Raw genomic sequence first — 14,821 nt, 5'->3', positions numbered from 1 at the left:
TTGCTTTGATGTCTTCATCACTGAAAAATAGGCGTTTTGATAAGACTGCGCAATAGGGCTTGTGTTAAAAAGGTGCTCCCCTCTAAGTGATGATGGGTTGCATTATTCATACTTAACAAGACCAGAAACATGCCCCCCCCCCCCCCCCCCCCGATTTTCTCTGAGGTATTTTGGCCTCAACATCACCGAGCCTCAACGTAGTCTCGACGCTGCCTAGCGCTCATTAGCGAGAGCATCAAGCATCTCCCTCTTCTTCACACAGCTAAAAGAGAAGAGGAGGAAAGAAAGACACTGGCAGGAGAAGAGGGGGAGGAAAGGAAGATACTGGGGGAGGAAAGGAAGACACTGGGAGGAGGAAAGGAAGACACTGGGAGGAGGAAAGGAAGACACTGGGAGGAGGAAAGGAAGACACTGGGAGGAGGAAAGGAAGACTCTGTGAGAAGGAAAGGAAGACTCTGGGAGGAGGAAAGGAAGACACTGGGAGGAGGAAAGGAAGACACTGGGAGGAGGAAAGGAAGACACTGGGAGAAGAGGAAAGGAAGACACTGGGAGGAGGAAAGGAAGACTCTGGGAGGAGGAAAGGAAGACTCTGGGAGGGGAGGAGGAAAGGAAGACACTGGGAGGAGGAAAGGAAGACTCTGTGGAGGAAAGGAAATCTGGGAGAAGAGGAGAAAGGAAGACTGGGAGGAGGAAAGGAAGACTGGGGAGGAAAGGAAAGGAAGACTCTGGGAGGAGGAAAGGAAGACTCTGGGAGGAGGAAAGGAAGACTCTGGGAGGAGGAAAGGAAGACTCTGGGAGGAGGAAAGGAAGACTCTGGGAGGAGGAAAGGAAGACTCTGGGAGGAGGAAAGGAAGACACTGGGAGGAGGAAAGGAAGACAGGAGAAAAGGAGGAAAGAAAGACACTGGGTGATGAAGAGTAGGAAAGGAAGACACTGGGAGAAGAGGGAATGAAGAGGAGGGATTGTGGGAAAGAGAGAAAAAAGAAAAGCAACCAGAAGCGCTAGCCAGGAACTCGTGCCAGTAAACTCCGAGACAATGAACCTCCGCCAGATGTTGCGCCATTCGGCCTTGCTCGCTCCGGCAAAGAGATGCGAGCTGACTAACCATTTTTCACTGTCAGCCAGAACAACAGGGCCTTGCAGAGGGAAATTAAGACATGTGCGACGTGCGACGGTGGTGGCGCCCTGCTCCGACGTTGGCAGCCGAAATTACTGGCTGTGGAGAGGAGAGGGAGAGAGGTGGTGACTGTGACAGTCGGGGCTGGCGTAGGAGAAAAAAGCCCGAACACACGCCACCTGGCCGCTGACAGCTCTGTCAGAACGCATCGGGTCTCCCGCGACACAGCGAAGGGGTTCTGATCCGGTGTGCCGTCTCTCAGGGGCAGGGATAATTGTCATCAGCGTCAACAGAGCCATCGTCATGGTAGCACGTCTGCCTGTATATCGCTGTGGCCTAACTGTATCTGTGCAGACTGCTTTCCTCTGTGGAGGGAACATCATTGATCTAAAATGGAACTGGGACAACAACTGCTGATGAATATACAAAAATAGCTTAAAACAGGATGAATATATTAAAATATTTAAAATGGGATTCAGTTTGTCGAAATGTAGGTCAACACAACTGAAATGGGCGACGTGAAATGTTCATCTGAAAACTCCTTTGTCGAGTGAGACTTTGTCTAATCCACTTTCTTTGGTAGCTGGGGAAAACCTGTCGCTTCTCTCCCGTACTCTTTAATGAATACTGACACCCTTGTCAGCACCAGAAAATCAACCGATTTCATTCGGGAGGAGGGGGGAGGGTGCAACCCCCTATACCCCTTCAAACACACCAGACCTTAGTTGCTGGACAGTCTTCTCCCAGCTGTTTCTTATTCATCTGGGGTGGAGGGGGTGTCCCTGTCTGTCCCTGTGGTAGGTGTTTGGGGGGCTGGGGACCCTCCTGTCCCAGTGGTCCATTGCCTTGCTGTCCCATCAATAACGGCCAGGGTGACAGGGCTGAAGGGGGCACAGTGCAGACCCCTGGCCTGAGGCCTGTCCTCCTGATCAGCCAACAATGCCCACAGTTTGGGCCCTGCCTGGCCTGGCAGCCCCCCAAACGTCACACACACACACACACACAGCTCATCCAAAATAGCTCCCTCTTCCTATTCTCTTGCTTGGTTTCTCAAACAAAGCCACAATTGCATTCTCTTGTCCTTCCTCTGTTTTAGAAATCTGGCACTTTAGAGCAGGGGATACATCCACTGCATGGGAAAAGGGAGGCATGGTGTCTCTTTCTCTCTCTCTCTCTCTTTCTCTCTTTCTCGTTCCCTCTGTGCAGCTACAGATCTCTATAGTATGTTACGTACCGGCCGGTATCATTCCCTCCGGATCTCCCCCCACCTAGAGGAGAGTTGCCAGGACTGGTTCATCTCTGCCTGCCAGACAGCCATGTCTTTCTCACCACTCCACATCTGGCCTAAAACCCCCGACTCCCTCCTTCTCTACCTCTCCCTCTCCCTCATACAGACCCTGCAGCCTTGCTTCTCATCAATTACGTCTCTGATGTGGTAAATATGCCTGCACACAGCAATATACAAACTCACTGCAACACACTCGCATACGTCCATACAAAGTCAGATACATACTTCACCCGAAACCATAGCTTTCATTTCGTACCTAAAAGAACACAAACCACCACACACAAATGCTCACCCCAGCACACAAACATGCTGTGGAATAGCAGGATTATGAGTACAACCAGAGGTGGTAGCATCCATTTGCACGCACCCCACCATACAAAACACAAATACAATGCCTTTAATCAAGTCAAAGAATTCCACCACCAGCTTCACTTTACCGAAGAAGTCAAACGAATTGGTAATACCATCAGTCTTCTAGCATGTATGTATTCTAAATAGTAGTAGAAAGGCTAACGCCAGAGCATCTGGTCCTTCCTTTGTGACTTAGCCAATAAACTCAGACCAGGAAGTCCCGGGTGATTGCGCCAATGCCCATTGGTGGACTGATTAGAGTCGGAGATCTGTGCAATTAAAGCAGCGTGACAACTGGTAATGAACCTTTTTGAACAGGAAACACACGATGGACTATTTAAAAGAGAAGTGGTTTCATCCCTCCATCCATCTCTGACAGAGGAAAGGAGCAGAGGAGGAGGAGTAGTGCAAGGAGAACAACGGGCGAGAGTGTCAGAAGACATCAAACAATGAATCAGTCTGAAATCTATGATCTCCAGCTGCTCCAGCTGTTGCTGGGACTCAGAGCAGAAGCGAGAGAGGAAACACCAACAATAGGAAAACAGCGGCATCAGATTATACAGGGATGGAAGTGCTTGGCGTTGCAAACACAGATTTTGTCGGATGGTGGTGTGTTGATGAGGGATCAGGTCTGGTGAAAGTGGCTGGGCTGCTGGTGTGGTGCAGATAGGGTTGAAACTGATATACAGGTGTGACTGAGTACAGGGGGAAAACAGGCATGGACCTGAGTAAGAGGGTTTCAAGGAATATTTACTGTTGATAGTGTTGAAGCTTTGAGCCATGGCTGGAAGCGTTGGACTAAGTTCTTTGAACTAGCCTACACTGTTTGTGGTTATTCAAGTATATGTACTGAACTGAATTTATTCATAAATTACCGGTTTTGGTCATCAACATTTCTTTTTTAGGTATCAAGTAAAGTACTGATCTAAAATGTGAACTAAAGTGAACCTACCTTAAAACAAAGTCAGCTGTGGCTTTTCAGTGAGCTCATCCCAGGGCCAGTAGGCTGCTGGGTCGTAGGCGTCAGAGAGGAGCGTAAGCCTCCCAGGCGTTCAGCAGGAATGTGTCGGCTGGATGATGAATGGCTGCTGAGAGGCCTGAGCCCAGAGGCAGAGCTTCACCGTGATGCTCACCTGGTCGAGTTGTGTGGGCAGGACACTGCTGGGTTTGGGCTGCTGAGGAGGTAGAGGCAGGGACTGACCCTGGGGGGTGTGGGGGTGTGTGTGCGTACACCGGAGATAGACTTCCAGGTATTCCAGCATCCACTCATAAGGGTGCGTGAGGGCAGGCGGTGTGAGAAGTGTGCAGGAGTAGAGAGCAGCCTAAGAAGGGGGATGGACAGGGGTAGGGGTAAGGGGAGTTCAGCCAGAGGTGTCTTGTCAAGTGGTGTGAGGGCTCGTCTTCTGCGCTGGATGTGTTATCGGAGACAGGGAGGCTTGGCGGCAGAGACTGTAGACACCTCTGTGGCCTGACTTTGGCAGGCCTCTCCACCACAGGACCTGATGTATGGTGATTAACTAGCAATGTGGCCACTATTTTCAATCATTACTCTCACTGCGGCTACTGCTAAATCTAGCTCCTCAGATCTTATTTAACTGGAGAAATGGTTTTGTTAGATGAGCAATAATGACTGCTTAAAATAAATCATTCAAATACTGAGCTATGTTGTATCCTAAATAAAACATTTGGAAACAATATTATTTTATACTTATACAATTTCTCAGAGAAAGAGATTTTGTTCAACAAGTCATTTAAAAAATCTCAAAAATGTCGGGGCAAAATTATTGACATCCGTAAATATTCTTATAAATAAAATAGTCAACAGTTTAGTAATTGGTCTCATATTCCTAGCTACATCAAGCTTGTTGCAGGCTTTGGTTTTTCCATTTATGTTTTGAGGTTGGACTTTAGCATGTATAGCTTGTTAGCACATAAGGCACACTAATTGGTGTCACCTGATTAGTCAGTATGTGTTACACCTGTGCTATTTGCCGTCTCGTTAGTCAGAGGGTGTTTCACCTGTGCTGACCCAGGGCTCCAGTTGTCTTGATAGATGTGGAGGGTTAACACCTTTAGTTGCCTCTCCTTTTATCTGATTTCGGTTAGCTTCCTGTCAATAAGTTTGGTGTTGGTATTTATTTTGTTTGCCTCTTAGTGGGTAAATTTAGTGGGCACTTATGGTGGGTGTCTTTTAGGTTCCAGTTGTTGTTGCTAGTCAACTTTCATTGGACACTCCCATGAGTGTCTTTCAGAACCCCTCCTAAAACCCCACCTGTTTCATTTTGTTTGTTGGTCAGTGACTCTTAGTTTCCACATCTGTTTGAGCAACATTGTTTTTTGTTTACTTGCTGGGGAACGTAAGACTTTACAGACTTGTTGGATGCATTTGCAGTTTGTTTTGATTGTTTCAGATTTGCACCCAATAGAAATTAATGGTAAATGTGTTGTCATTTTGTAGTCACTGTTGTTGTAATTATGAATAGAATGATTCTAAACACTCCTACGTTAATGTGGAAGCTACCATGGTTATGGATAATCCTGACTAGAATGAGTAAAAAAGTTAGAGGGTCAAAGATCATACCCCCAACCTCCCCTGTTATTGGTAATGGTGAGAGGTTAGCATGTCTGGGGGTATGACCCTCACAGGAAAAAACACATTAATTACTCATGTGAACAAGTGATCTCATCTGATCATGTGATTTTATGGGAAGTTAATCTGATAACATGTGAATTAACATGTGATAACATGAAACTACACGTGACAACATGGGGATGCTACAGTTACACGTGAAAATATGTGTTTTTGGAACACTTCACATGTGACATTGGCGGAGATTCTATTATCTGGCACAGGTTCCCCCGGTAGGAGGAGTTTGCACCGGGTGAAAAAAGATTGCATTTGTTTCAGAGCCCACAGTGAAGTCGGCTCAGAAACGCAAGTGACATAAATTAAGCACATGGACGAATGAGTAGGATTCTGTGTTTTCACATGCAAAAGTGATTGATTAAAACACCTTATCTGCCTTCCTAATGAAAACGAGTTTGAAAATTACAGCATACACTGAGTGTACAAAACAATAGACGGACCAGGTGAATCCAGGTGAAAGCTATGATCTCTTATTGTCACCTGTTAAATTCACTTCAATCAGTATAGATGAAGGGCAGGAGACAGGTTTATGAAGAATTGTCAAGCCTAGAGACATGGATTCTGTATGTGTGCCATTCAGAGGGTGAATGGGCAAGACAAAAGATTTAAGCGCCTTTGAACGGGGTATGGTAGTAGGTGCCAAGCACACCGGTTTGAGTGTGTCGAGAACTGCAACGCTGCTGGGCTTTTCATGCTCAACAGTTTTCTGTGTGTATCAAGAATGGTCCACCACCCAAAGGACATCCAGCCAACTTGACACAACTGTTGTAACCATTGGAGTCAACATGAGCCAGCATCCCTGTGGAACGCTTTCGACATCTTGTAGAGTCCATGCCCCGATGAGTTGAGGCTGTTCTGCAACTCTATTCAATGTTCCTAATGTTTTGTAGACTCAGCGTATATTTTATGGAATATTGATGTCTGTTTCTGGATGATGCTCCATGCTGCCTTGTTGACAACAAGACCGAGTGGTGCAGATTAGTGTTCGATTTGAGAAGGGTTTTGCCCGTTCACATCATTGGTCATAGCCGGGTACACCAAGGCTCAGGTTAATAGAACTCTTATGTTTTCATGTGCTCACATGTTGTCATATGCTTACTTTCATGTTGTCACATGTTATCCCATTAACTTCACATGCGAAACACGTGATCATGTGAAATTCATGTGATCTCAGGCGAGATCCATGTTAGGATTTTTAGAAGATCTTCTCAAGACACTTGTTTTACCAGTTGTCAGGACGTCACATGATGGCTTCAGATGGTCCCAAACCATTATAATAAAGTAATGGTATGGTGGTAAGCTATTCATCTAAAATATGACCCCACCTGGGATTGGAACCTCTGGATTTGAGGTGTGCTGATCTTCCTGCTGTGCGATGGTCTGTCGCAGTGTCCCACATATTCATTCCTTATATTACATCTCCACACCTAGCAAAAGAGTGGCATCTGCACTGCTATTTTAGTATTGAGTTCATCTGATTATTCTCTCATTGATTTAGTTTACTTATTTAAGCAATTTGAGGGTTTTCTGTATAGTTGTCTATTGTTGGAGGGGCATATGATTCTGTTTTAATGTTACTCCTGAAACACTGATAAATATAATATTTTTTCTTGAGTGTATTATACAAAGCTGAGATTTACTTCGAAGTCTAAAGTGTAGGAATACAGGTGAAACCAGCCGTTGACACAGACATGGTGGCATAGCAAAAATATCGGGATGCAATGAATCAAGAGGTTGTTGAAATCCCAGGTGAGGACACATTTAATAATAATTACAGTATACAGTGCCTTCAGAAAGTATTCATACCCTTTGACTTATTCCACATTTGGTTATGTTACAGCCTGAATTCAAAATGGATAAAAAATATTTTAAAATCTCACCCCTCTACACCAATACCACATAATGACAAAGTGAAAACAGGTTTTTAGAAATGTTTGCTAATTTATTGAAAATGAAAAGACATTTCTAATTTACATAAGTATTTAATCAATACATGTTAAAATCACCTTTGGCAGCTATTACAGTTGAGTCTTTCTGGGTAAGTCTCGAAGAGATTTGCACATGTGAATTGTACAATACTTGCCCATTTATTATTTTCAGAATTCTTCAAGCTCTGTCAAATTGGTTGTTAATCATTGCTAGACAACCAATTTCAAGTCTTGCCATAGATTTCCAAGCAGATTTAAGTCAAAACTGTAACTCGGCCACACATTCACTGTCTTTGTAAACAGCTCCAGTGTAGATTTGGCTGTGTGTTTTAGGTTATTGTCCTGCTGAAAGGTGAATTCATCTCCCAGTGTCTGGTGGAAAGCAGACAACCAGGTTTTCCTCTAGGATTTTGCCTGTGCTTAGCTCCATTACATTTTTTCTATTATCCTGAAAACCCCCCAAGTCCTTAACAATAACACCCATAACATGATGCAGCCATGACTTGCTTTAAAATATGGAAAGAGGCACTCAGTAATGTGTTTTATTGGATTTGCCCCAAACACAACAGTTTGTATTCAGGAAAAAGGTAATTGCTTTGCCACATTTTTTGCAGTTTTACTATAGTGCCTTGTTGCAAACAGGATGCATGTTTTGGAATATTTTTATTCTGTACACTCTTCCTTGACACTCTGCCAATTAGATTAGTATTGTGGAGTAACTACAATGTTGTTGATCCATCCTCAGCTTTCTCCTATAACAGCCATTAAACTCTAACTGTTTTAAAATCACTATTGGCCTCATGGTGAAATCCCTGAGCGGTTTCATTCTTCTCCGGCAACTGAGTTAGGAAGGACGCCTGTAGCAATGTAGTGACTGGGTGCATTGATACACCATCCAAAGTGTAAGAAATTACGTCACCATGCTCAAAGGGATATTCAATGTCTACTTTTTCCCATCTACCAATGGGTGCCCTTCTTTGTGAAGCATTGGAAAACCTCCCTGGTCTTTGTGGCTGAATCTGTATTTGAACATCACTGCTCGACTGAGAGACCTTACAATTATCTGTATGTGTGATTAGGTACAGAGATTAGGTTGTCATTCAAAAATCATGTTAAACAGTACACTGTGAGTCCATGCAACTTTTTATGACTTGTTAAACAAATGTTTACTCCTGAACTTATTTAGGCTTGCCATAACAAAGGGGTTCAATATTTATTGACTCAAGACATTTCAGCTTTTCATTTGTAACTTTCAAAAATGTCAAAAAACATAATTCCACTTTGACATTATGGGGTATTGTTTGTAGGCCAGTGACAAAACATCTACATTTAATACATTTTCAATTCTGGCTGTAGAAAAAAAAGTCAAGGGGTATTAATACTTTCTGAAAGCACTGTATATAAACATACACAATGTAGTCATGTGTGTCAAACATGTAAGATGAAAATACTGTATGTTAAAAGCACTGTCTGTGTCATCGTGACTCATTTTTATCACATGTGATGTGTTCCCAAAACACATTAATTCACATGTACTGTAAAATGTCTCATAAAATGTCAGGTTTTCATATGAGTTCACATGTGAAATAATGTGATTTTACATGTTAAATCATGTGTTATTTCCTTAAGGGGGTCTTTGACCCTCTAACTTTGTCACTAATCAGTATTCAAGATTCAATCAGGATTATCCATGATCTTGATAACATCCGCATTAATATAGAAGTGTTTAGAAACATATTATATTGTTATTTATAATCAAATTTACTCCAAAATGACACAATACATTATTTACCATTCATTTCTATTGGGCACATCCAATAAATCCAACAAGTTTGTAGATGCACAAGCTTGATGAACTTATTGTGTTCTAGGAATATGCGACCAAATAATACATTTTTGACTATTTTATTTTTAAGAATCTTTAAGTGTGTAATGTTGACTCCTACCTTTTTGAGAAAAAAATGTTTTGTTAAAAAATCTTTATCTGAGCAATTGTATTAGTAGAAAATAATATAATTTCAATTTTCTTTGGAGCGTACAGTATGGCTCAGTATTTGATTTATTTTATACAGTCATTATTGCTCCTCTTTATCAAGGGTGTCAATCATTTCAGACCCCACTGTACAAACACAAACACACACTCATCCTTGTGGAGCCATCACTCCCTCAGCCCTGTCACCCTATTCTCCCTCTCTCTCCTGACTCGGCTCGTAAACAACCCAGAAGGCCCGTGGGTCCGTCCGGAGAGCTCAGGAAGACCCGTATTCATCACAGTGATAGGCCCACTTAAGCTCTTCTCCTCACCTAATTATCCTTCTGATTTATAGGGACAGACCTCTGGCCGATGGATCTCCCACATGGAAGCCAATCAACCTCCAGCTCAGCCCCAGCCTGAATCCCAGCCCCAGCCACACTGAGACTCACACTGTCTCTCTCCTGGGTGGCTGTGATTTACTCTGGTCCAGACAGGGGCACACATAACTCCCACCTTCTCTTCACCTCAGTCTAGTAACGCTAAGCCCTAGATCAGCTCCGATTATAGCATGGTATGAATGGCTCTTTGGACAAGACGGGAAAGAGGGGAAAGAGAGGAGATATGGAGAAGGGAGTAGAGGGGACAGGGAGAAGGAGAGACAGATGTTTCTATAAAAATTAAATTTCAAACTATCCTGTTCAATTAGCTGGCATTGAAAGTGATTGTACTACATGATGCTCAGGTGGGTAGACCTGAGGTACTGTTTACTGCTCAATGAAGGGATTGTACTTCATTGGCTGTATACTACAAGCTTGGTGTGTAGGTGTTGTATAGGTTTTGTGGGTGTTGCTAAGGCCTGTGTGGAGAACTGTAAAAACGAGAAGGGAGGGGAGAGTGTCAAGAGTCTCTTGGACTGACCTGGCTGTAACCATTCAGGAGGTCAACTTACTGTGGCCTCAGGGACCTCTCTCTCTCTATCTCACCCTCTCCTACCTGTTAACCTCTGTAAAAAGAAAACTTTCGACATGTCAAGCTTCTGGTGTTTGTTCTGTCACCTGCGACCAAAGGGTCCAAACTGTCATATCCACCATCAAACCAAAACACATTTGTGCGCATGTAAACAGATGAAAAAGGTATGCCTCTCTTTTTCATTTACTTGCACCATTGCTCCAACCCATGTACAGTCATTGCATGTGTCCTCTTCCTATCAACTTAACAATGTGTTATCTCTTATTAAGAGTTTCAAAGAATGGTTCAAGCTGGAATATGCCAAGCGAGGGCTACAGGAGAGGAGAACTGAGGGACGGAGAAGAGGGGAGAGTGACAGGCACTGAAGGGTGTAAAAAGTCTGGAGAAGATAAGTTGACCTGAGTTTCGCTTTCCTCCTCGGCATCTGAGCTGCACCTGTCTCCCATCCCTCTATCTTTCCACTCCCTCCCTCTCTACCCTTCATACCCCTCCATCCGCTGGGCTCCTGACAGGCCCTGATGGCTTACAAGCTTCCAGAGGGAGGGGCGCTCCTACTCGGACTTGCTGGTTGGAATTTCCCAGGTCTCTGGTTCCCTGGCTGGACCTTTCAACACAGGCATAGACCTAGCCAGGCTGCAGCCTCAACACAAGCCAAGTGGATCAAAAGGGGGCATGTGCTGGCCAGGGATGAGGGGTGGTCTGGAGTTGGAGATGTTCCTTAGACAGTGGTGGAACTACATACTGTCTGTGTGTTTGTTGTCAGTGGGTAGGATATGGAAGATGGATATGGTGGATGGACGTTGCCGGTGGATGACCCTGCCCTGACCTTGCCCCTTAACTCCTCCTTGTCCCCCACCACCACTTTCACCTCTCCGTAAAATTTCAGATAGGATACGGTGTGGTTTCGCTCGGCATTTAGTGTACAATTACTCTCTTGTACATGAGGAGTGAAACATTTGATAGATGGAGACTCACACGGACAACATTCTCCAACACATGAAAACACATGAGTGCCACACATTCATGGCGAGTTCATGAGCTGGACTCCCCTCTCCTGTTCCGTTCCGCATGTTGAGAATTAGCGCGCGGACAGTCAGACAGGCAGGAGGGTCAGGAGACTGACAGGCCGAGCTCTCCTGTTATTCTTGGCGAAGGAGGAAGAGGACGGAAGGTTTGGTAGGAATGGTTCTCTGACCGGTCACGGGACCGCAACCAACGCACTGCTGACGCAAACACGAAAAAGGACGGGCAGAAAAAAAAACATTTGGAATGACAGCTGACCGGCCCTTACCCCCTGCCCCTGCAGCCTTTAACCCCTTCCTCCCTCAAGCCCTTCATCCTTCCTCTCCTCTCTCCCGCTGTGAACTGTGGGTGTTTCGGAGGGGACGGGGCGAATGCACGGAGTTTGACCTGTCTCCATGTCACCCTGTCTTCCCAACACTCCACCCTACCTCCTCCTTACACACATACACCTGCACACACACACACGCATGCACACACACTCACATTTAAACACACAGACACTTTTACTCTTTTATTCACACACTCGCACCATGCGCACACACTCAAACACACACACTCACTCTCCTCCTTGGCTAACAGTGGGAGAGGAGGTGTCGGGTAGCGGGAGCTGGCTATAATTGGAGAGAGCTCATTGTTTATTGATAGCGCTGGTGATGAGAAAAGTGACGGCTCCTGCAGATAGGTTTCAACACGCCATGCATCAGCGGCCCAACCGAATCCAGCCTGACCCAGCCTCTTGTTTTTTTACACGCATTGAGGGAGAGGGAATAGAGGAGAGAGAGAGAGAGGGGGCTGGGGATATACAAGGGGCAAGTTAGAGCTAGCAAGAGAGCTGGAGAATAAATAAATTGGAAGACAAATCAAAACCAGGTCAAATAGACAGAGAGGGGAAGAGAGAGTGAAATAAAGGGTTTGGGAGGGAGAACAAATTAGGACTGAGCAATAGGAGAGGATGAAAATAGGAAAAGGGGAGGGCAAGTAGTATAGAAATATCTGAATCCTGTTAATATATTTGCATATGTATGCAAAATGTTGTAATGGAGTGTGCATTTCCAGACGTAATAAATTATTTTAGCCCTGTTTATCACCCTAAGTCTCCTGCCTCCTATTCTTTTTCCCTACCTCATCCCTCTCTTAACTCCCTATTTCCCCCTTGTTTTCTCTCTATTCTCTCTCTCACTCTCGTCGACTTCCATCGCTTTCCCTCTGCTTGGAGTTCTAAGTGTGGGGCCCCTGAAGAGGCCCATGGGAGACCCTGTGTGATGGCTGAAGCTCAGACCGGAGTCAGAGGGGCATGCAGTGGGGAAAGTCTGCGGTCTGAAACCTTTCATTGAGCATCACACCTCCTCTGTCTGAATTTACTCCAAAGCTCTGGGGAATTCTGGGAGTTGGAGTCAAACCCATGCTTGTGATGGACTACAACAACCACAAGAAAAACAGGGGGGGAGAAGAGAAACATTGTTCATTTAGATTTAGCCCAAATAATCTGTTTGTGGTGAAACACTGACTAGTGCTCACACAACACATCTTAGAGGTGCATAACCTCTGTGTGCTTATTTCATAAGACATGACGCTAGCGATTATCTGAAGACCCTTGGAACACGTCAAGCCAGCTTCTATAGCTTGGTTGGCCTGTAGCATGTTTGACCAATACAAACATTACATTAGAGGGATTGTCAATGTAGGGGACTAGAGGGATCAACAAGGGTGCTTACATTTGATGGACACGCTCCTTTTGACCCTAAATGTCACTGACATGCATGCATCTCTCTGTTTGTCAACTCTGCGACTGAACCCAAGTGATTTACTGGATGGCTCAGTGACGTTAGGATGTCTTCATCAAGTTGGAGGTGACAGGGTGGGCAGCAGTCATAATCAAGAGACAAACTCATCTACTGGGGCAGGGGGATCAAGACCTGGCAATCTAACCTGGCAACCCAAGGACCCATAATGAGTGACCGTAAGGTTGTCAGGGCATTGAAGTTGAAACAAAGTCAACATGTTGTCATGGGTGTTGAAATGAGATCATACTGTATGTACAGGTAACGGGTAACTGCCAAAATAAAGGAACCACTTGAGTAAATAAGGGATGCAAAATGTATTGAAAGCAGGTGCTTCTACATAGGTGTGTTTCCTGAGTTAATTAAGCAATTAACATCCCCTCATGATTTGAACAATGTATAAAAATGCCAAGTTGCTTATTATTTTGGCTACCATGGCTAGGAGAAGAGATCTCTGTGACTTTGAAAGAGGTGTCTCAAAGGAGCATAGGGAGCATAGGGATACGTATGTATCTCCATCACCAGATCTTAACCCAATTAAACACTTATGGGAGACTCTGGAGCGGTGCCTGAGACAGCATTTTCTACCACCCTCAACAAAACACCAAATTATGGAATTTCTCGTGGAAGAAGGGTACCTCCAATAGAAATCTTTCCCTCCAGTAGATTTCCAGACACTATGCTAAGGAGCATTGAAACTGTTCTGGTGGTTTGTGGTGTCCCACTGTCCTATTAAGACACTTTATGTTGGTGTTTACTTTATTTTGGCAGATACCTGTATGTGGTTTGTTGTCTCATATACATTAATCAATTTAGTAGCTAGCTTCTCTTATAAAGAGAGAGTGTTAATGTAAGTCAGTAAAGTAAGAGGAATATAAAATGTAGACAAATTGTTTGGAAAGTAATTTGCCGATGCTTGTTCCTTATCAATGATGATGGACCATTGGGTTGTCACAGAAGTAGCAGAAATTGATCGATTGTAGTGATGGTGTGTTTGCTGTTTGACCACTGTGGTCCTAGTGTGGTTGCAGGTTGGTCATTGTTGTCTACATGATTGATCAGCCCTTGCCTGGGCCCTAATAAAGGAACAGAATGGCATTTTAGCTCAAGCTGCTAATTTCCTCTCTGTGCCAAGAGAAACAAGTGTCCACATGCAGTGTTAGTCCAAGATAAACATTGCTATTGTGCCAGCTTCATTCAGCACCCACCAGTAAGTAAAGGTGTGTGTGTGTGATTGGGTGGGGATGAGGACATGGGGTCAGGAAGGAGCAAACTAGTCCTCCCTCAATCACCTGACAACCAACCACCTGACAAGGCTCACTCCACTCCACAAACACACGTCCCCACTCTAACAGTTAGCTCGTTTTCTTCCTCTGTAACTGTGTTGTGGTCTGCCAACCTCCTGATCCCTCTCAGTCCTTCACAAAGACGATTGCAAGTCCAGAGGTCCATTTTATTATGGTTTTTATCTATTTTGTTAATTACGTCAGTGTAACCCAGTTGCTCCCGAGTACACATCCATCCTTTTATTTCTTAATTGAATAGGTGGCCACAGTCACATTTGGCCAAAGTTCAGGGATGACTCTCTTATCTGTACTAGATATCATATCGACTCATACCACCTGTATTAATTTAGCACATCATGACATAATATGGGTTAAACGGTTTTTGCCCTTCAAAGCATAAAGGCACCGGCACATTTCACTCACCTGAACATGACATCACCCTAGCAGTCACGTAGT

This window comes from Oncorhynchus masou, chromosome 15 (assembly GCF_036934945.1).
Source record: "Oncorhynchus masou masou isolate Uvic2021 chromosome 15, UVic_Omas_1.1, whole genome shotgun sequence".
Lineage (NCBI taxonomy): Eukaryota > Metazoa > Chordata > Actinopteri > Salmoniformes > Salmonidae > Oncorhynchus > Oncorhynchus masou.
This window is presented reverse-complemented; position numbering follows the sequence as displayed.